General features: G+C 39.7%; 1 protein-coding gene across 3 annotated transcripts in view; it reads left to right on the top strand.

The window, feature by feature from the left end:
• Positions 1–24,027, top strand: part of PAG1 (phosphoprotein membrane anchor with glycosphingolipid microdomains 1) — a 141,692-nt gene that overhangs the window by 68,791 nt on the left and 48,874 nt on the right. For all 3 annotated transcript variants that reach the window (XM_017858960.1, XM_017858958.1, XM_017858959.1), the window contains one exon: positions 13,365–13,458. The gene's annotated coding sequence lies outside the window, so the exon portion shown is untranslated. The remainder of the gene's footprint in view (positions 1–13,364; positions 13,459–24,027) is intronic.

The following is a 24,027-nucleotide window of genomic DNA, read 5'->3' as shown; positions in this document are numbered from 1 at the left end:
CCCTCACCCCTAGGCTGTCACCCCGCCTCCAATTTCCCCATCTCACACTCCTTCTAACTCTAGGCAACTACTGATGTACTTTCTGTCTCTAGTGAGCTGCTCTTAAATGAAGGAGACAGTCAGTGGATATCACTAAGCACCATAGTGCAGCTTTATCCAGACACATATATTTAATGATTGGAGCTGTTAGAGTTCGCAGTATCTGATGGCAAAATCTAGTTTCTAAATGATATTGATCAGAAGAATGAATGTCATCAAAAATAACAATCTGAAAATAGCCACAAATTCAGTGCTTAGGAAAGTACTCTTCAGCCATTATCAGCATCAGTCATTTGTAGTCAGCCTGACATACTCTACCTCGTTGCTTGAGACATGTTTAACAAAATAAAAAATTATGATACATTTCTTACAGTTGTTATATTTTTATGGCACTGGTGTATGGTTCACCCAGCGAAATCCCGCTTTGGACATTCTGTGTGTGGTGACTTTGCTAGGACACATTGAATGGCTCTACTTTCCAAGAGCAGCGTAGAAGTGGGTGATAGGTATGTATAAACAAGCGAGTGCAAAATAACATCAAAATACTCCAGGTGCAGCATAGGGGCACTCACAAGGACAGCTAGTTATGCCCAGGGAAACTGGTGGGGAGGGGTGCCAGAAACAGCTCATGGAGAAAGTGGAGCTGCAGATAAGCAATGGAATGTTAGTCATGCTTAGGGAATGGGAGAAGCACATTTAGGTAGAGACCAGTGTGTTCAAATGCACTGACATAGGAACCATCCTAGAGCCTTTGGATGTGAGCAGATAAGGCAGTAGGGTGGTTGCAGGAGAGGTTGTGAGGGGGATTCTGAGGCTGTGCATCAGTGTGTGAAAGGGGCTATGTGAGATCCCTAAGGAGTTGGACTTGACCCACTGTTTTAGTTTCTTGTGACTGCTGTAACAAAATACAGCAAATTGGGTAGCTTAGAACAGTAGAAATGTATTTTCTCCTAGTTCTGGATGCCAAAAGTCCAAAATCAAGATGCCAGCAGGACCATGTTCCCTCCAAAGCCTGCAGGGGATGGATCTTTCCTTGCCTCTTCCTACTTCTGGTAGGTCATGCATTCCTTGGCTTGTGGCAGCAAAATTCCAGCCTTTGCCTCTGGCTTCAGAAGGCGTTTCCTCTGTGTCTCTTCACATCTGCTTCCCTCTAGGCACATCTGTTTCTGTATCCAAATTTCCACCTTTTATGTAAGGACATCAATCCTAATGGGTTAGGGCTTACCCTAATGACCTCATTTTAACTTGATTACCTTTGTAAGGACCCTATTTCCAAATGAAGTCACATTCTGAGGTACTGGGGGTTAGGACTCTAACATTTTTTAGGGGACAAAATTCAACGCATTACTGCCCCCAGGCATTCAGATCGTATTGCAGGGAAGTCAAGTGTTAATATTTGCATTTCAGAAAGTCACTTGGAGAGTTGTGTGGAGGATGAATGCAAAAAGGGCACGAGTAGTTGGGAACCTCTTGGCCTTGACCGCATAAGAAGCCTTGTGGGCTGTTTACTTTATCCTTCACACTCCAGATTCTTCAAGTTTAAAAAGAAGAAGAAAAAGAAATCTGCACATGCACAGCAGGACTAGAAAGTCAGGGAGAAATACCATCAGTGGAGAAGGATATTTAAGAATTCCCAGAAGGTACTAAAAGAAATGAATTGATTCTCAGCGAAACCCAGAAGAACAAAGGATTATATTCCCTTTTACCGTTACATACCATATATTAATAAAACTTTGGTTTTAGGTCAGTAAGGAGCAGGAGAATAAAATGAAAGTGTGCATGCCCTTTGACTCAGCAACTCCATGTCTAGGAATCCTATCTATACTCACTCATGTGCTGAAATATATATGCAGGACTAATCATTGTAATGTCATTTGTAATTGAGGAAAACCAAAAATAATCTAAGTATCCATTGGCACAGAATGCCCAATTATAGTATAACCACACCATTCATTGAATGTTCTATAGTTACTAAAAGGAATGAGATAACCCTATATGTACTGACATGGAACATTCTCTAACACACAGTAAATGAACACAATGAAACTGTTGAACAGTGACTAGTATAGGGTACTATATATGTAACAAAGAAAGAAAGAACCTTTTGATTTTTGTATCTTTCCAGACCTTTTTAAAGTATTGTACTGAACTCTAACAGTGCTTACCTGTGGGATTAGGGAATACAGTGAAAAGGAATATTCTTTTTTAAAACATAATACTCTGTATCCTGTGTGTTCTGTGAACTTTTTCAGTAAGCATGCAGTATACCAAAACTAGACATTTACTATAACATTTATGGAGACAGAATCCATGAGACTTGAGACTTCACCAGTGGGTGAATGTGGTGAACAGTGGGGTGGTAAAGATGGGAAAGTAGAGGAGGGGTGGAAGGGGTGGGGTAGGGGGAGCATGAATTCAAAACACTCAGAAGCAAAAGCGCAACATTTTAAAGGGAGCTATTAATAAAAAAAAAAAGACAAAGTATGTATTTTATTGTAAAAGGGGTCTAGGAGTGTTAGTTTGAGAAATAGGAGGATTTATGCATCTTCAACTATGATTGGTGGAGCCCATCAGCATAAGAATGGAGAAACAGTGCCATGAGATGAGAGCCAGTTGCAGAAATTAATGTCATTCCCAGAATCTCTTCTGCTAAAGAGTGTATACAGCCACCAAAATGGCCACCTATGACTTATCCCTAGTGATCCATAAATTGCAAACAAAGTCACACCTCAGGGATAGGTACTTATCTCTGAAATGGGAGGGAAAAGTCTTTACCCCTTTCTCTTCTTTAACACCTTTACTTGTTCCTCTCTGTGTTTTCCCATCTCTGCTTGACTCTCCTGTTCCTCCTTCTCTTCCTCACCGCTATTTCTCTTTTACACACACATACACCTACCCACCCTGTGATACAAATCTACTAGCCTGAACAAAAAGTTAAAGAAAGAGAACTCATAGAAGAAAATGATTTCCAAATCTGATGAGCACCTCCAAATGATTAAGAGGAAAAAGATTTTCTGCCAAAATTATCATGTGAAAATTGTCATGGCCTACTTATTTTATCATAAAAAAGTGTGTTAAAGGTGACGTTAACATAGCAGAAAGCTTGAAAAACAAGTGACAACTATATTTCCAAATATCAGCTTGTATATGCCTAGTGTTTTGCAGTTAGTGACCAAATGCTTTCACAGCATTATCTCATTTGAGCCTCACACTGACCCTTTGAATGAGGTAATGCTTCCATGTCTTTATGGAAGGGGACATTGAGTCCCAGAAATGGGCAGGAGCCTTGGCTGTTGAGGCATAGGCTCTCTGTTTTCTATGACACTGATGCCTGCCCGGCCTCAACAGAGTATAGTTGGTACCCCATGGATTTGTCTCTCGAGCTAAACCTTTCAGACTTTATCTTCCCAAATCTTGTTCTGTCAGCTGCCTTAATCCTGAAGAATCACAGAAGTTAGCAAAGTATACTAATCTATGTTATTTATTTATAAAGCTGATTGGTCATTTGAACAACAAGAAGTTTGGTTGACAAAGGGGTTAAGATTGAGCCCTTTGGGAGACAAGCAACAATAGCTTACAAAGTGAAAATGCAGAATTTAATTTCAGAAATAGTGTTTTTCCTCATTCATGATACTAACTATGGGTATTATCATGAGCCGTGAGCAATGGAGAAAGAGCCAAAGAAATGAGGTTTTGATCCCCGCCAGGCTCTGAGGTATTTCTTGGTACCTGGCTGACAAATATTGGCGATATTTGTTCATAAGAAGAATTAGCTATGAATTATTTCACTAATTCGTAGCATGCAATCCTGAGCTTCTCCATCTGAAGGGGAGAAAACAGAGAAATTATTACTAAATGTACTACCTAAAAGAGGTAGAAGTGTAATCAAGGAAGTCATTCAGTGATATGTTTACTTTTTACAAGTTTCCAGACATAACACAGCACAACTGCAGCTTTCCTCCGCAAAGTCATCAAACAGCTAAAGTGTACAAATGGGAATAGGGATATAAAGTGGAACTGAAGACAAATGGAGAGCCACAGCAGCCCCCACAATACTTCCCTGGTGTTGGTTCCTCCCAAGACCATAGTCTGGGCTGACATCTTCTCTCCTTCCAGCATCTCTTTCAAATAATGTGAAGATCTGGTAAATGGCCAGTCAAACCTCCGTCTGCTCATTCTGGTAGGTCTGAGGTTAGTTTTGCTGTAACACATCTCTCTTATTTTGTCCCTCTATTGTGGTTTTGTATAGATTTTCTTGCCTCTACTACTACTTAACTACAGGATAGTTACCATGGCAACACCTGTTGATGGCAGACAAAAAAAAAAAAAAAAAATGTGATTCTACAGGGAGGAGGCTGCTCCTATATTTCTTGCTCCTCACTCTCATGGTTAAGATTCAAGGGGTGTTTTTGTTTCTTCTTTCTAGTCTTGTGGGTGACACTAGTTTTCTCCATTTTGGCAGATTAATGTGGAAACTGCTGTCTGCTGCTTCAGTTTTCCATGCAAAGATGCAGCCATGTTACCCTCGGGAGCGTTTGTTGTCATGATTTTTACCAGCTGTAATAGACATTGTGCCTTTGTACAAGGGAGTTTACAGTCTTTCACATCTGATTTTTCCTTCTCCTTTCCTCTCTTATTTCCTTCTTCTCTTTTCCTCTTCCACCCTTATTTGATCAATCAGAAGAGCCCATATTCCTTCTTTGACGAAATAGCCAAAGGTCTGCAGTACTAAAATCCAAATTTCACATGTCACTTAAAATGCCATTAGTCTGGATATCAAAACAATAAAGTAAAACATAGGGTATACATAGTAACAATTAGTTCTATAAACAATCAGTTTGAAGGAAATATATTCTAGATAGTAAATAAATGGAAGAGCCTTAAAAAATAATAATGTACTGAAAAACAGTCATACATGATAACTGGTTAATCTCTTCTTATACATATGTAGCTATATCATAAATATTCCACATTTAAGCAAGCATTTTGATATGCCTCATCTAGACATGGCATTGCAGAAGAATCTTTGGATGAGTTTTTTTTGTTTGTTTGTTTGCACCAGCTCTAACACCAAATCACCTGATTAGGGGAAGAAGCATAGGTAGCATAGGTGAAATGGCTAAGCCACCACAATGGAGGTGGAGGTGAAGGTAAGGAAAAGTGGCCTGGGTTATGTTTGTGGCTCAGACCTGGGGAAAGGCAAGTCTTTCTAGCCTGCCTCTCCCCACCGACATGCATACCCATTCACACAACTTCTGCTGGGGTAGCAACCCTCCAACCCCATAACCCCTTGAGTGATCCCAAGATTAGATAACTCAGAAGTCAGAGAACTGTTTTTCATCAGGAAAGGCCTGAGGCAGACCTGAGGCTCTGTGAGAGGCAACGCAGTGTTCCAGGTGGCTACCCAGTTAGCTGCCCGTGATGCACAGTGGCAGGATAGGGCATGTGCATTAGGCCAAGACAAGCCAAAGCTCTAGACAGCTAAAGTCCCAGTCCAAAAGAAAGTTCCTAAATGTGCAGAGTGGAAAGGACTGGAATAATATTTACTTTTTGGTCATTGTATTCATAAGCAAGGAAGTAACATGACAAGTGAATAAAGAAAATGAACACAAGACTGAATGAATATCCTCTGTAGGTGTGCTGGCTAGTATCTTGTGCTTATTTACATTGCCTAAAAGAAGATGTTTTAAAATCTGTAATTTGCTATCAATTTATAAACTAATAATTAGAGGAATCAATTTATTATGTTTTCTATTCACTAAAGCAACATTTAAGTACTGAATCTTATCTTGCTTTGTATTCAGATGCCCGAGAAGCATGCTGTAGAACTTCTCTTAAATACATCATGCTGCACATTATAAACTATTCTATTCTGTGCCAACAAGAAATATTTATTTTCCTGTTGAACACTTTGGTCATTTTGATTATTTCTCTGCTGATATTGAAACTGCAAGGAATTCATATCCAAGCCACACTTGGGATGGATGCATACAGATAAGGCTTATACTAAATCATGGCATTTTAAGCCTCTTTCCAGGTAGCATGCTTAGAAATAGAAGATTTTTGCTAATAAAATGTCATTTTAAAAAACCCAATGTAGGTATTATAACTGTATCTGTCTTACCTGAGTCCTGTATGTTGTAGATAGTGTAAGGATACATCGTTCAGGATTTTTATCATCAGCTTCCTAGAATTCAAGAAAATTATGTTCCTCTTGGAAAGGGGATTACAGAGTTTTCATTAAACCATACCACTGAAGAGGATTTGCAAAAGGAACTATTTTTCCAGTGTCATACTTATAATCTTTTTGATGCCTGAAGAAATCTGATTATTATTATATTTTGCCTTCGTCTTATCTTCACAGTGGCCTCTTTTGGCAGCTCTGTGAACTACCCCTTCTTGCTGCTTCCATTTTTTTCTGTACTCAATGAAAAAAAAAAAAACAAACAAACAAAAACCCAGAAAACCCTCTTTTAATGGACTTCTGCTTTGCATACATCAGGGATTTCAGCTGTTCAAGTGTGTGAAAAATGAAATAGGCGACATCAGATGGCATGAAGACTAGAACTGTTAACACAGTAAATACCAGGAAGGCTGAAAGTGTGAGCCAAAGCAGCTGGGGAGTGGAAAAAATGAGAGGCACAGCTGGGAGAAGCAGCAAGAAAAAGCAACCAGGAAACACGAGGGAGCTTAGCAAGGGGAGAAAGCAGCTGATGAAGACAAGAATCCTAGGATAAGGGAGGCAGAAGCATTGTTAGTTATGTTTTTCCAATATTGCACAGTGCATCATAGCCCATATGCATTGTCTTTGGCTACCTCTTTAATTGCTGTGTCATTGAACATATTTAATATCGTTTTCTTGCATGATTACTATGGACTGAATATTGAAATATCAATAAAATATCTGTACTTTGAGACTGATCTCTGTTATGTTGATAATGTATTAAACCTGTCAGGGAATTTAGACAGGTTAATGAGAAATATCATGCATTAGTTTATGGATACATTTTTTTTGTTTTTACTAAAAGTATGTCAAATTGCTAACATTTAGTATTTGGACAAATAAGGCATGTGTGTAATTAGCTGGATTAATAACTCATTTGGTAGCTATATCTAGAGAGCACTGATTAATAAATTGCTCTCTTCCTGAAGAGAAGTTTTTGGTATTTTAACCGTATCCAGTCTTAGTCCACATCAGGCCTCACGTGAGTAAAACTGTATAAATGCATGCCCCAAAGTTGGGAGAGGTAACAGATGTAAAAACTGATGGAAACAGAATTAGGAACATCTTGACATTTAACACGGTGACCCAAATCTAAGAAGCAGAAATGTCACAGGGACCAGTATAAGCACCCTGCTCCCCCAGTTAAATTGCAATGGGACAGTAAGGAGAGAGAAAGCTTAGCAGCATCATATTTCACAGAAATTTAGATTTTAGTCAAATATAAAAATATATATGTGTGTGTTAATATGTGTTTATAACATTGTGTATATACGCATGCATATATATGTTGATACATATATACACATGTGTACATATGTGTGTGTGTGTATATATGTGTGTGTGTGTGCATGTATGTCAGGGTAGCTGATAAAAAGGCTTCTGTGATCTTTGGCCTTCTAAATAATATGGGTGGACAGAAATAAGAGTCCTGTTCCACTCTTCACTGATGAAGTGCTTCTTCTTCTGGAGAATTGCCTTTGAGCTTGATGTTTTAGAAGAGAACATCCAGAAAATGACAGTGCCAGCCCCTAGTACCTCTCCTCCTGCCTTCTTTGTTCCCTCACTATTTGTTCCTCTTACATGCACTATCGTTGCCCTCCCCAAATCTGAATTTGTTCTGACTAAAGCAGAAAACACTTTAGATGTTTAAACCTACCCCGCAGTCCACTGGAGCACATCACTAATTATACTCTCTCTCTGCCTCGCCCACAGTAGTATCTTGCTCAGTGCCAGCTGTGTTTGCTGAATCTCCCATGTTGAGATGGCATTGCCCCAGTGAACACTGGGATGACTACATCACATTCCAGCGATTTTATTGCCATGCAGATATAGGCTGTGGTATCCCAAGATGATTCTCAGGCTCCCATGATCCTTACTCCTTGGCCTTCCAAGTTTCAGCTCTTTCTGTGTCTGTGTAACCAAGTGTTTGGGACTGAAGATCTTCTTTGGGTTTCATAGTCTGTGTTGGTCTTGCCAGGTGATCTTCTTGAGAACTGTGGCTCTGACTCTGAGTCACTGCTCAGTGGCTAGATTCTGTTGCTGTGACTAGACCTCTAGGATGGTAATGGACGACCCTCCTGACTTCACCAACCTATTTAATCTTTACTGATAGCTCTGCAATAGCTGGACCCCAAAAATTCCTACCCACCCCCACCACCAAAACCCAGATAAGGGTTATTTCCTAAATCAGGTCCATGTTGCTTTGTTCCTTGGATGTTGTGCGTGGTTGCTGGCCTGCCCTCCCAGGTTGGGCTTTGTTGCTGCAGCAGGCTCTTCGCCTCCTCTGCTCTTGTGAGCAGACCTGGCCAGGGATCCGCTCCCTTCTCCTGGCAGCCTTTGTGTTCTTTTGAGTTATGGCAGGTGGTATGTGAAACCATATTCTTTGGAGTAGAGAAGGAGAGGCTCAAGAGCAGGGGAAGAGAGACTTCTTTAAATAGGTGTCTTTCAGTATTTGAAGGGTTGCCATGTCGGGGAACTATGGGACTTGTTCTGCATGGCCCTAGACGTTAAAACCAAGACTCAAACCAGGTTGAAGCCACTAAGCCTCTGGAGCACGAAAGAATCTTTCTTACTCCTAACTCAAATTTAACAACATTTCCCAGAGACAGAAAGGGATTCCTTGGGATGAAGGAAGCCCTTTGTTATGGAAGGGAATTCAGCATAGGTAGATTAGCAGGTCTAAGTTTTGTTTATTGGTTTATTTCCATTGCAACATAGATAAAGTATTGTATTTACTGCAATGATGTTTGCATGTGGGAAATATTGCTGCAGTAGTATGCCAATCATGAGCAACCTGTAATCCTACTCTCTTCTCTGTCTTCAGGGACTGTGAGTGAGGTTTTATTATAGCAACATCCTTGAGCCTACTCTGATTTTTTTTTAAATGAATTCACTCAATCAGTGAATAAATATTGAGCAATTACTATATTCCAAGCACTGTGATTCATTCCGTGCTCAGTACATTGAACTGTTCTGTTTAACCAAGTCCTCTTGACATTGCAGTTATAGATGAGATGTCACGGACATTGTAGAAAGGCTTCAAGTATCAAGTGGGGTTGATTTATGGATGACCTTTAAGTTTCTTTTAAATTTGAGAATCTATAATTGAGCTTCATGATTCTAGTCTCATACTGAGTAGTTATCTTGCCTCCGGGTACAGTTTTTAAAAGTCAGACATGAATTTGGAGTAGATTGCTGAAGTCTGTTCTCCTCAATCCCTATATTTGTCTACCCAGATAGCAGGGAGATACACTCTCAACATCATTACTCCTTCCCCAGAAGAGACTGTTAGGATATAACCTTGAGAAAACACTCCTTTCCTTAGACTCTCTTCAGCACTGCCAGCAGGGGCTCAGCTCAGGCCATCTGTCAGGTGCCCATCTCATCCCTCAGGGTTTCGATGTCCCAGAATGGAGCTCTGTTTCAGTTCTGCTGAGTGGCTTTAGCCAGAACAACAGTTCGGGTTAGTTTGGTAAAAACACATCCTGAACTCCTGGAGTTCACTTGTTTGGGCCTTCTTATGAATGTCATCATCAGTATTAAGAAGTCGCCAACCATCCTCATGAAAACTGTCAGAGAGCCAGGTGTAACCGAAACTGCTGAGTGTGGCATTCCATGAACAGGATATGTGGGTTTCAGGGAGAAGTCACATTTGACTAGATCATCAGTATCAGAAGTCCTAAAATTCCATTCGGTGGAAAAAGAAATCAATATTGAAAGTATGGGATTTCTGTTTGATTGGGTCAATGATCATTTGCAGTGATCAACCTTATTATCTCTATACCCCGATAACCTAATTATCTCTATCACCCTTGGAAATAATCAGCAACATGAAAGGAGACCTAAAGGAGTGTTTGGTCTATCAGAATTATACTCAAGTTGCCCCAGTCAGGGCATGACAGTTTGCAGTGCAGCTAGGTTATCTGCTTAGTGTCACAACTCCCATGATTCCAGCTAAAATTATTTTGGGGTTTGCCTTTTATTTTAAGATTGATCCAAAAAATGACTGATGCTTATAACATCCAAATCCTTGGAATATTATTTTTCATAAGAACTTTATTTAGATGCAATTCACATACCATACAAGTCATCCATTTAAAGTACAACTATCAATTTTAGGACATTTTCATCACCCCTTCTCCCCCAGCTCTAAGGAACACAAATCTGCTTTCTACCTCTATATATTTGCCTATTTTGGACATTTCTTATAAACAGGATCATATAATATGTTTTTCATGACTGGTTTATTTCACTTAGCATGTTTTCAAGGTTCATCCATGTTGTAACATGTACCAGTATTTTATTCTATTTTATGGCTGAATAATATTTTTTTTTGTATGGATATACCACATTTTGTGTATACCCATTCACCAGTTGAGGGACATTGTTTCTACTTCTTTTGGTATTACAAATAATGCTTCTGTGAATATTTATGTGCAAGTTTTTGTGTGGATGTGTAGTTTCATTTCTTTTGCTATATACTTGGGTGTGGAATTGCTGGGTCCCATGGTAACTCTCTGTTTAACATTCTGAGGAACTACCAGACTATTTCAAAGCAGCTGCGTCGTTTTACATTCCCGTCAGCAGGGCATGGGGGTTCTGATATCTCTACATCCTCTGAACACTTGTTATTAGCTTAGACATGTTTACTATGGCCAAGTGCAAATCACTAGGAAGGTATGAAGTGGTATCTCATTTGTGGTTGATTTGCACTTTGTTGATGGCTACTGATGTTGAGCATCTTTTCATGTGTTTATTGATTATTTGTGTATCTTTTTTGGAGAAAAGTCTCTTCAGATGCTTTGCCTATATTTGGTTGGGTTGTCTTTTTGTTATTGAGTTGTAAGAGTTATTTATATATTCTCTATATATAAAATCCCTTATCACATACGATTTGCATATATTTTCTCCTATTCTTTGGGTTGTCTTTTCATTATCTTAATATTGTCCTTTAAATTACAAATATTTTTATTTTAATGAAGTCCAGTTTATCTGTTTTTTCTCTAGTTGGCTTGTGCTTTTGGGGTCACATGCCTCTGCCAAATCTGAGCTCATGAAGATTTAGCTCTTTGGTTCTTTTCTAACAGTAGTTTACACTCTTACATTTAGGTATTTGATCCATTTTGCATTAACTTTTTCTGTAGTCTGAGTTAAGGATCCAACTTTATTCTTTTATATATGGCTGTCTAGTTGTTCCAGAACCATTCGTTGAAAAAGCCTGTCCTTTCCCCATTGAATAGACTTGGCACCCTTGCCAAAAACTCAATTGGCCATATAATTGAAGGAATATAAATCTATGGGTTTATTCCTGGATGCTAAAGTATTGATTTATGTGTCTATCCTTATGACAGTACCACAGTGTCTTGATGACCTTGTTTTCTTGGAATATTTTTAAGTCACAAAATGTATATTCTGAAAATTCAAAACTGTGCACCATTTTTATATTATTAAATTAACTGTCAAATCTTGTCTCCAATTTTCAAATCAGGATTGTACTCATATCTGGTAATAGAGAAAGCACATCCAAACATTATTTTTAATACACCTTAATAGAATTTGACATTTTCTAAAAAAAATTGTTAATTCTTTAAATTTTACCTTTTAACTGCAGCAATTTGATTTAGATCATTAAATCTTGCTCATATTTCTGACCAATTCAGGAGAATTCCCTGGATTGACCATGATGACAAGGAAAAGTGGAGAGGCTTATGATTGGAATCCATATCTAAATATATCTGCATGGCAGGGGTTCGGAAGGAGGCTTGACTTGAAGTCTAATAAAAGAGTGGAATGATGGCTTGGGAACTCAGTTGTCTATCAAGCCCTGCACGCAGTGAAGCCCTGTCTCCTAGTTGATGTGATTGACAGCAGAAAGACCTGGAGTCGGCTTAGAAGAAGACAGCCCATGATTGTGTGTCTTGTTCTGGTCTTTTTACACTTATTAAAAGAAAATAATAATGTAGCTAAATGCAGTGGCAAACAAAAGGCAGCAGTTTCTCACTTTCAAACTGTCAGGGAAACAATAGATATACCTCAAGATAATATAAATATTCTGCTGACTCTGCTATCAGAGAAAGCAACACACAGTCTAAGATGATAATATGTGGTTCTAACAAAAGAACATCAGTAGATGCAAATCTAGAAGGCTCATGTTCCACTCCGTTCATTAGGTTGGAAATCGGGAATTATGCCTCAGTTGGTTAAAATGATTGAGAGGTTCTGAATCTTAGTCAACAGCCAGGATATTCTCCTTAGAGCATAAACACAGCCGTTCTTTCATCCATTCATTCGTTCGTTCATTCGTTCATTCCGTCCCTCTCCCCTCCTCCCTTTCACACTGCACTTGTCATGGTGTCTTATGTAAAGTAAGTGTTCAATATGGGAGAGACTTATTTGAGGATGGGAAGAGAACTAAAGAGGAAGGGGGGCTGGAGGAAGGACTAGGCACCAAAAACAGCAGAACAACAGGTAGGACTGGGGAGCTGGTGAATCAGGAGGGAGAGCAAGGGAAGTCACCCATGTATCCTCTCCTTCTCTGAGCATCTTCCCCATTTCCACAGCAGAATGTGTGAAGGGATGACTCGGGGCTAGATCTGCATGTTGTCCAGGTCACACTGTTCACGCTGCACCAAAGTCTCCTTCTAATAAGAAATTTTCAGAACTGAATCACAGCTTACCTTACCAAAAAGTATAAATGCTCTTTTCAAACAAATCACTTCTTTTATTTCAAATTCAGAAAACAGTTACTTGAATTAGTATCACTGTAGTAACACAGAGATTTACTTGGCATAACTAAGGAAAATATGGAAAGAGCAAGTAAATTGATTTGTGTTTGATTAGATACTTGGCTGTTTTTTTAATCAAAATTTTTTTGGGTATGGGGAGATACAAACTTTTCTTTATTGAAATTTTTAATTTAATTGTTAATGTCTATGGTTGTGCCTCTACATTTCAGTTTGCTTTGTTCAGGAAGGAATATAAGAATATAAATCTCAGTGTTTGGCGTAAGTACACTAGCATTTTTACAGTGAACTGAACAAGTATCTTTCACAGTGTATATCCATCTGCCTTTTTTTCTAACTTTCCTTCTCTTTGGCTATAGGCCAAGAAAGAAGAGAGAACTCTCACCACGACATTTCAAAGGGAATACATTGCCAGAATTTGGAATACTCTTCTGGACAAACATTTCCTCCAAGGTAAATATTACCATTGTACCAATGAAGGGACACACCATTAGGCTTTTCGAATGGCAGTGGCACAACACAAAGGTTTAATTGTTTAGTCTCATACAGACCTAGAGTGATATGAGAGAAAGAGAGAGAGGGAGAGAGAGAGAGAAAGAGAGACAGAGAAGAAAGCAGTGCTGTTGGGGTATCCTGCAGCCTCTTCTAAATGTGTTACCAGGAGAATGCCATCAGAATCTGGGAGCTCACTGAGCTGTATGGAAAATGTGTGGGAAATGAGGAGGAAAGAAGAGGCTGGCCTTTTTTCTTCATGTTACAGATACTCATGAACACAAAAGCCAGTGGGGTTTGATTATGAAAATAACATTTCATCCTTTATGAGCAAAAAAATGAGTAGTTTCCTTTAGAGGTTAAAATAAAATATATGCTATATTCATGTCACAGGAGGGGAAAGCCTAAATCAAAATAGTTTATACCAACTGAGACAAGTATGAAAGATTTTAAGGAACTCCATGTTCTTCTATGAAAATACCTGCTAAGTAAGCCTTTAGTAAGTCTTTCATTGGTTTGTGAGAAATGCTTCATGAAGTTCTTGTTTTGAAATCTTATCTTTAATGCCTCTTGTGGGGAGGGGTGTGTGTGTCTGTGTGTGTGTGTGTGTGTGTGAGAGTGAGAGAGAGAGAGAGAGAGAGAGAGAGAGAGGGAGACCAAAGAAGAATCTGTCAGCATGATACTATATGTTTCAGAGGAGTAACTCTAGGCGCTTTCTTTGTGAATCATGAGCTTAGTGGGAATAAAGGCTTAACAGAAGCAGCCGAATTCATAGTCAGCTTTGGCATTCATGAATTAGCTGCCAATATTTTAGCACAAATTGCTGTGTCATTTCTATGAAGTACCCCGTCACTGCTCAGTCTGTAACTAAAAGCTGTCTTATTTTATCTGATGAAACGCCACCTAAAATTTTATCTGATGAAACACCTCCTTCCTTATAAAGATATTTGTGTACCCACACACACACAGAAATGCAAAAACATATGATCCCCCTTAAAAGAAAATAAACTTGTCAACTTTCTCTGTTGAGAAGTTAATATGATATGGTTGACCACTACCTAGCCCTTAGTGTTCTGGAAGGCAGTTTCCGACTGGCCAGGAGAGAGTCCTGTTTTCCTCCTTGGTCCTCACCCTGCTTATTCTCTTTTGAAGGGGTTGGGGTGAGGGAAATGTAGGCTGTACATTAGAGGAGAATTTTGTGATGCTATTCATTCTCTGTTCTGACAGAGAGGACATTGTTTGTTCACTGTAATAGGCTTGGCAGGAATCTGTGCTGTGCGTACAGAATGGGAAAATAGCAGAGCAGTGGGAAATCTCAAAACTCCAAGCAGCAGATCAGCTTAGAAATTTTGCAAAAATCTATTTTAATAGCTTCTCATTACTGTCGATGTAAGTCGTAATTTGGGGAAACAGTTTTCCTCTCAGTGATAATTTTCTTCACATTGCATTATGCCTGCGTTACATGAAAAAAGTCTTTAAGATGCAGTATGCCTGCCCAAGTACTGTAGTAACAGGAATTAAAATCAGGGAAGTTTAGAAATACTTGATGAACACACTAGACCTGCTTTGATATTGCCCTTTGTACGTCAGCATTCACATTGGTACAAATGAAAATTAGCCTGTGTACGTCATCTGGTGGTTCACGGAAGCAAGTGTATGCTGCCACAGACAAGAGAAAAAAGACACATTTAAAGATGTGCATTGAGGTGAGAGGTGCACTGCTCGTTAGAGGGAGCCATGCCCCAAATGTTCAGAACTTTAAAGGCAACAACTGTAAAAGCAAAGGCTCAAAGCAGCGTGCAAACCCTGAACTGGAAGCTGAGCTGACCATGACTGAGGCCTGGCGTTTCTCTGCTTCTTGAGGCTATGTGTTCCCACCTCTCCCTGAGCACACAGACTGCACAATGTGATGGGCCCTGATAGCCCCAGGTGTCTGGGACCCTCATGTGTGTGCATGTGTGCCAGGCTGCTGTGTTCACAGACAGTATGTGAGCTAGAGAGGGGGAGAGCCTGCCCCACACCCAGCATCCCCAACAGCAGCTGTGGGGGCCCCTCGTCCTTAGGCTTAAAGAGAAATTTATCATGACTGCCCAATCTTGGCCTACATTCTTTTTTTTTTTTTTTGAGACGGAGTCTCGCTCTGTCGCCCAGGCTAGAGTGCAGTGGTGTGATCTCAGCTCACTGCAAGCTCCACCTCCTGAGTTCACACCATTCTCCCGCCTCAGCCTCCCTAGTAGCTAGGACTACAGGCACCCGCCACCACGCCCGTCTAATTTTTTGTATTTTTAGTAGAGACGGGGTTTCACCGTGTTAGCCAGGATGGTCTCAATCTCCTGACCTTGTGATCCACCCGCCTCAGCCTCCCAAAGTGCTGGTATTACAGGCGTGAGCCACCATGCCCAGCCTCTTGGCCTATATTCTTAAGAACAGCTCCCTGGATATTTTTATAAAAACTACATAATATAAATTATGAGACTTCTGAAATTCTATCTGTGGTAGTGTTAATATACAGTAGAGCATTGGATTATTGCAAATCCCTTTTTATGTAGCCTGCATAAGGGTTAATCTTATGTAACAAAAGCAGGTCCTTTACTCCACCACTTGTGACATGATCCACATATATTATCTGCTTTGTTGTTTTTAAGTTTCTTGGTCTTTCAAAATGTATTTGTTAGACAATCTTTTTGATGATGCATTTGTTTGTCTTTTTAAAAATGTATAGAAATTGGCCAGCTATGGTGTCTCATGCCTAAATTTCTAGCACTTTGGAAGGCCGAGGTGGGCAGATTGCTTGAGTCCAGGAGTTTGAGACCAGCCTGGGCAACATGGCAAAACCCTGTCTCCACAAAAATTAGCCAAGCATGATGGCACATGCCTGTAGTCCCAGCTACCTGGGAGGCTGAAGTGGGAGGATCTCTTGATTCTGGAAGGCAGAGGCTGCAGTCAACTGAGATCACACCACTGCACTCCAGTCAGAGTGACAGAACAAGACCTTGTCTCAAAAAAAAAAAAAAAAAGTATAGAAACATAGTTATATGATGATATGTTCAAGTACATCACAAAGATAGCAAGAAAAAATCACCAAGGCTTCAATAAACTCCCTTTATTGTTTCTATTTGGTACTTTTTTTGGGTCTGTTTTTCAAGTAGTTTTTATTTTATTGTTTTTCACAGCTGAGTTAAGGATTACTGAGGGACGTGAGGTCGAGGCAGGGCCAGGTTCTCCTGCTCCCTCCAGGGGCTCCTCGGAGGCGCTGCCTGCAGCAGCAGGACTGGCAGGTCCCTGGAAGACACCTTCGTGTGCAGGGTAATTGCTGGCCCATCTGTGCCTCTGCAGCCATGCCTCCTGTCCTGCCTGCTTGTTCCTTTCCTGCAGAATTTCCGATAACCACTGAGGCCAGATCTTTAGCACACACCAGTGACAGCTGGTTCTCCATAACCTGTGACCACAGTTCGCCAGAAAGCTGGGAGAGCCTGCAGGCAGCTAAGTCAGTGTGGGCACAGGCCTTTTGTGTGTCATCATCATGACGCAGGGGAGGATGCCCTAAAGCAAGGCATACAAGGGCCTTGTTTCACCAATGCTATATGTCACCATCTGGTATGAAAGAAAATGTTTATCAGTTGAGGGAAATTGGGGTAAACACTTAATGACCCTATTTTATTTTTGGGTTTTTTTGTGTTATTTTTCGGAGACAGAGCCTTGCTCTGTTGCCCAGGCTAGGGTACAACGGTGCTATCTGGGCTCACTGCAACCTCTGCTTCCCGGGTTCAAGTGATTCTCGTGCCTCAGCCTCCTGAATAGCTGGGATTAGAGGTGAATGATACCATTTTATTTAACAGACACTTATATTGTACCTAGAGTGAGGCAAGCACTGGTCTAAGCACTTGGCAAGTATTAAACTTTAATCTGCCCGATCACCCTATTACTATTACTAACATTCCTGTTTTACCGAAGAGGAAACTAAAGCTCAGAGAGGGTAAGTGACTTGCCAAAGAAGGGTAGAGACAGCACTGGCATCTACTCCAGGGTCTAGCATTAGGGCTCCATGCGTCTGAACACAGGTGTCTCCTGGACCATAGCAGAGCTTGCTTACCTGTCAGCCCCTTTGGGGTCTGTAAACACACACACTGCCCCCACAGAGGTACACACACCATGTTGCGTTGTCATTTTTGGAACTCTATCCCCATTGAGTGATGGCATTTGCTGCAATGGAGGAAGAATTTGTCATTCCTGTCATTCTAGAATTCAGAGTGGGTGCGGACTAATGTTGCATGGTAAACAGGATTCCAGCCAGGTACCTCCTCCCGTGACTGTCAGGTTGAACTGCATTCTGTGGCATGCCTGCAGAGGAACGCCCGAGCAGCAGGTGGAGAAAGGACCAGCGTACTGCCCTACCCCTCCTTTACAGCTTTTTCACTGGTGGGTCCCCGGCCATTTGACATACCATGGCCCTGGGCACGGCGGTATAGCACGACCTGCTAGTATGGAGAGCAGCCGTTCTCCGGGGTGGACATTTGACCATTCCTCCCTCCCTGCTGCCATGGGAATTTAGACAGTTGCTCCTGGAGGCCTTGTCTTAACCTGGAACTTCCCAAAGTGGAATGTGAGGAGTTAGATGGGTGCAGCTCTCTCTCATTTGGGTGCCCCCAAAAGAGAAAAGAAAAAAAGGTTTATTCATGGTTGGATATGTTTGGGAGACATAGGTTCAGCAAAATTAAATTGATTTACTTATTGCAGGATTTCTCAGAATTTTCTTGTGACTCTCCAAAGCAACATGTAGAATGTAGAATTTCCTAAATTTTATATTGTCTCAGGTGGGTGAAAATGTCTGTCAACATCATTTGGGCAGTGTTGTTGTTAGGAGAGGTAAAAAAAAAAAAAAAAATTCCACTGTCACAGGAGGCAAACAGATATTGAGAGAAAAGTAATAAGCTACATTTGGGATCTCTAAATTCCAGTCCCTTTTTAAACTGCTAGCTATTGGAACCTTAGAGCCTGAAATTTCTCATTTGTAAAATATGGAGGATAGAACTGAATTATCCCTAAGCTTTTTTCATCTTTATAAGTTGGTGACTGTTTTGTTCCAGAAAAGTTTTAAGAATGAGATACAGTACACAACACATCAAATGAAAACTTGGTGAGGGTAAAATGAGGCACAGAGTATATAAGCTAGAAAAGATGGAAGAAGGAGGGAAGTTATTATGCAAAATACATTCTCTGAAATCCTGCATGGTTGATATGGTAGAACCAAATTTTGTTCTATGCTTTCTAAGAAACAGTTTGAAAAGGGAACTCTGACCATGACTTTGTAATTAACAGAGTCCTAAGCTAAAAACATTTTCCTAAAAGAAACAACTGTTCCCAGTTGGAACAAATTTTTCCCATGGCTTTTAACTCTGTGGTATGGTTCTTTGGTCTTTTCGGTAGAAAGTTCAGCTCTGTGGCAGGCTGGCATCAAGATTTGGAACCTCAGTAGGTATGCTTCATAGGTACCTGTGGATACATACATTTAATATACATCATCCTCATTTGCAGAACCATTACATGTTGTAGCCCAGCCCAACTTGCATATATGTGGAGGTGTTTGGGTCTTGACTCTGGACTCCGGAGTATTCTCTAGATCCTGGAGGGGCCATGTGCCAGGAGCCCAGGGGCATCAGCTGCTCTCCAGATGGCCTCCTTTGAGCATCCTCACATCAGTCCTGTGTGCACCCTTCTCCTTCCCACATCTCTAACTTAGCATTGGCTGAGCCTGAATTGGGGTTTCCCAACAGCCTTTTCACAAAATCACTGTGATGCAAAACTGTCCCAGGGATTTTAGGCTGTTCAGGGTGGTAAAGGTTCAAACCTAGGTTCTATTTTGAAAGTAATTATTAATAAATAAAATGATTACTTAAATACATTGAAGAAAATAATACTGCTTCAGGACCTCTTAACGAATGTGAAGCTATTAGTGCCAGTCAGATGGGTGAACATGATTATGACTCACATAAACACTGCAAGCCCCCATGGGGGCTTTCATTCGTTTTTATAATTAGTCATTTACTGTTACTTTATACATAGAATGGATAACTGATTACAGACAGTAAGCAGAAGCAGCAACTGATGTTGTGACGATTATCATCTGCAGTCATCTGGTCAAAATTCTGACAGACTTTTCATAGTGTAGATGATGTTTTATTTCCTAAACTGGGTGTTTATTTCCTAAATATGTGTGTTTATTGCATTATTCTTTTAATCTTAAATATCTTAATGTGTTTGCAGAGTTTTATATTAGTCTATTAGGACATTTATATGGTATAAAATTGAATGTTGAAAAACAAAAAAGTAATGATAATCACATATAATTTGGCTTATATATATATATACTGACATATATATATATATACTCACTGCAAAGAAATGCATACAAACAGCAGCCTAAAGCTTTTTTATCTTGTCTCATTATTTTATAATTAAACACAAAATTATTGTAGGTTGATTATTTTGTCCAGAATGCAAGATTACCAAATATTCATGAATGAAAACTTTTATCTGTTTATCTATCATGACATATTAATTGTAGCTTGAAATTTATATAATTGGTCGCAAAACCAAGTATATGCCCATCTGTCATTGCAAAAATTCGTCTACAAGTCATGCATTTCATTACATGATGAATTTAAAGTAGACTAAATAGCACATCACTGTTAAATAAGGAAAATGTCAAACTAGAATTAGTAAAATTTGTATTTAAATGAACTAGTTAATGTAACCTTTAATTAATAATTAACTTAAAATCAAATAATTTTACTTAAGTCACTTCTTACGTGCCATAAAATTTTAAAATAATTAAAATATCTTCTATGGAGGTTTGCAAAAAATTTATGCAAGTCAAAAAACATGAAGCCTTTAAAGAAGCCAGGAAAAGATGTTAAAATAATTATTTTTATTCAATTTAAAGAGAACCTTGCTGCTCTTAAGTAGATTACTGGTAATTGGATAATATGAGGTCTGGTCAGTTGCAGAAGGGAGATTAAAGCCCAATGGGATAGTCAGCTGATTTGAAGAAAATGTTATAAAGCAGCTCTTACTGTGCCTTGCCCTGTCCACATTATAGAAAAATCTCCTACAATTTCCTGTCCCAGCTCTCAGTGAAAATCAGGGATCACCTCTTCAAATGAATACTAACCTTAAATATGCCATACAAATCCCTATACTGTTATGTTCTTTTTTATTGAAGATATACATAGATATTGAAACTATTTTGAAATACCAATTATAAATTAGTAAAATTTTCCCAGTAATATGTGGGCATTACTGTGAAATGAAATACCTTTAACCTGTAATTTATTGATTTATGGGCACTATTGTGCCCAGAGATTATTTAGAAAAGATATAGTAAGTAAATTTTACTTCTACTATTACATCCAAATGTGGCTAACAATTCAGAATAATTTAGATAAGCATCATTGTTTTCCAGCAATATTGGCGTTGTTTGGCTGTTCCAATTGTTCATTTTAAAACTCAACTGTTATCAGACTAACTGTGATTTAACAAAACTTTGGTAAATGTCTAAAGAAGCCTTTCAATAAATATGATCTAAGGAAAAAGAAATATACAGAAATGAAATGACTTTTACATTTAATTAATTGAAGTAATTTGCAACATTTTTCTGAATTGCAGTTAGCTATCATTTTCAGACTTTGGAAGAACAAGTCATTTGTACCAGGAAGTACATGGTAAAGAACTATGTTTGGCAACTTAGAGAACATTTTTAGCATTTGAATCTCCCTATTTATAGTACAGCATCAGGCATAGTAAAATGTTTGGCATTTCTATAAGGGATGCAAATGCCTTAACATTCACTGTTGTGATCTAACAATTCATTTCAGAGTAAGATGAATCAGTCTTGTTTGGAAAATGTTTTACACAAATACTGGCAAGGAAACTATCACTGCATTTCTGTGGATTTTAAAAATGCAGATTCCTCTAAAGTAAATGGTGACAAATTACACAATGTTTTTTTATTACCATGCTTCTATGTGAACTGACTTTTATTACTTTAAATTCTCACACTACTCTACTGCATTCCTTGCTTTTTAGATTTTGTTAATCCATGCTGGAATCAGAAACTCTGTTTCCAGGTCCTTCTAAATGTCAAATTCTTTTTAACCTAACCTTCCTTTAATCTACAATGTTTTCATCATAATTGAAACCACAGATTACTCCATTAACATATGCCCTTTTCTTTTACATTAGAGAACGTGAGAATTGTAATTTGTAGGATTTTGCCCTTAATTTGCTACATAGAAGATAAATACTCATATTGTCTCTCTCTCTATCACACACACACACACAAACACATAGACACACACAAACACATAGGCACACACACACACACACACATACACACACACTTGAAGTAATGAAAAATGAGCAGACTAAATGTAATGCAGCATCCTAGATGGGATCCTGGAACCAAAAATAAAAGGACATTAGGTACAAATTAGGGAAATCCAAATAATAATGTACCAATATTGGTCCATTAATTGAAACACATGTACCATGCTAATGTAAGATGTTAATAATAGACTAGAAAAAATACAGCAAATGCATTTATAACTAATGTATTAAATAACCATGGTTGACTTCAGCCTGTTTTGTGATAAGAAGAATTGAAGTATAAAAAGCGATAGTGATATCCCCTGTTGTCAATGTCTTCTACTGAATATAGCCATCTATAGCAGAGGCTGGCAAAATCCAAGTATTTGGCAAAAGCTGGGGACCAAATCCAGCCCTGCCACCTGTTTCTGTAGGGCTTGAACACACTTCCGCTGTTATCTTCCAGATGCCCCTAGTGGGCCGAGAGGATGCAGGCTCAGATGTCCTGGGCTCCATTCCCAGCCATTTGGTGTTGTGGGCATTGTTTGACTTGTTTAACCTTTCTGGATGTTGTTTTTCGTATCTGTGAAGTCAGAGGGTCGAACCAGATTTTTCAGAACCAGTGGCTTAGAGAATTCTGACTCTGAATGTGTGTTGGAAGTCCATTTGTAATTATAGCATAGAGTTTATTGAGGATGAAATTTTGGCATTAAAGCAATTTGCATGCATTAAATATGCACTATATAGTTTATAACCTAACATTGCCCATCATTTTTCAGCACTTTTGAACTCTACCAAAAAAGAATTAAATAATCACAAAAAGGAACACTATTGCCATGTTTATTAGTCTGTTCTCGTGCTGCTAATAAAGACATACACAAGACTGGGTAAAGGAAAGGGGTTTAATGTAATCACAGTTCTGCATGGCTGGGGAGGCCTCACAATCCTGGTAGAAGGCAAAGAAGAAGCAAAGGCATGTCTTACATGGCAGCAGGCAAGAGAGAGCTTGTGCGGGAGAACTCCCATTTATAAAACCATCAGATCTCATGAGACCCATTCACTATTATAAGAACAACATAGGAAAGACCCACCCCCATAATTCAATCTCCTCCTACCAGCTCCCTTCCACAACATGTAGGAATCATGGGAGCTACAGTTTAAGACAAGATTTGGGTGGAGACACAGCCAAACCATATCATTCTACCCCTTGCCCCTCCCAAATCTCATGTCCTCACATTTCAAAACCAATCATGCCTTCCTAACAATTCCAAGTCTTAACTCATTTCAGCATCACTTCAAAAGTCCACAGTCCAAAGTCTCATCTGAGACAAGACAAATCCCTTCCATCTATGAGCCTATAAAATCAAAAGCAAGTTAATTATTTCCCAGATATAATGAGTGTACAGGCATTGGGTAAATACATCCATTCCAGATGGGAGAAATTAGCCGAAACAAAGGGGTTACAGAGCCCATGCAGGTCCAAACTTCAATAGGGCAGTCATTAAACCTTAAAATGACCTTTGACTCCATGTCTCACATCCAGGGCATGCTGATGTAAGAGGTGGGCTCCCATGGCCTTGGGCAGCTCCACCCCTGTGGCTTTTCAGGGTACAGCCCCACTCCTGGCTGCTTTCACAGGCTGGTGTTGAGTGTCTGTGACTTTTCCAGGTACACAGGGCAAGCTGTCAGTGGATCTACCATTCTGGGGTCTGGAGGATAGTGGCCCTCTTCTCATAGCTGTACTAGGCAGTGCCCCAGTGGGGACTCTGTGTGGGGGCTCCAACTCCATATTTCCTTTCCACACTGCTCTAGCAGAGGTTCTCCATCAGCACCCCACCCCTGCAGCAAACTTCTGCCTGGACATCCAGGCATTTCCATACATCCTTTGAAATCTAGGTGTAGATTTCCAAACCTCAATTTTTGACTTTTGTGCACTTATAGGCCCAACACCATGTGTAAGCCATCAATGCTTGGGGCTTGCACCCTCTGAAGCAAGGGCCTGAGCTGTATGTTAGCCCCTTTTAGCCATGGCTGGAGCTGAAGCAGCTGGGATGCAGGGCACCATGTCCCAAAGCTGCACAGAACAGGGGAGCCCTGGGCCTGGCCCAGTAAACCATTTTTTCCTTCTAGGCCTCCAGGCCTGTGATGGGAGGGGCTGCTGTGAAG

This window comes from Rhinopithecus bieti, unplaced genomic scaffold (genome assembly GCF_001698545.2).
Source record: "Rhinopithecus bieti isolate Rb0 unplaced genomic scaffold, ASM169854v2 scaffold_48197, whole genome shotgun sequence".
Lineage (NCBI taxonomy): Eukaryota > Metazoa > Chordata > Mammalia > Primates > Cercopithecidae > Rhinopithecus > Rhinopithecus bieti.
Note: the sequence above shows the minus strand (reverse complement) of the source record. Positions and strands in the feature narration are given on the sequence as shown.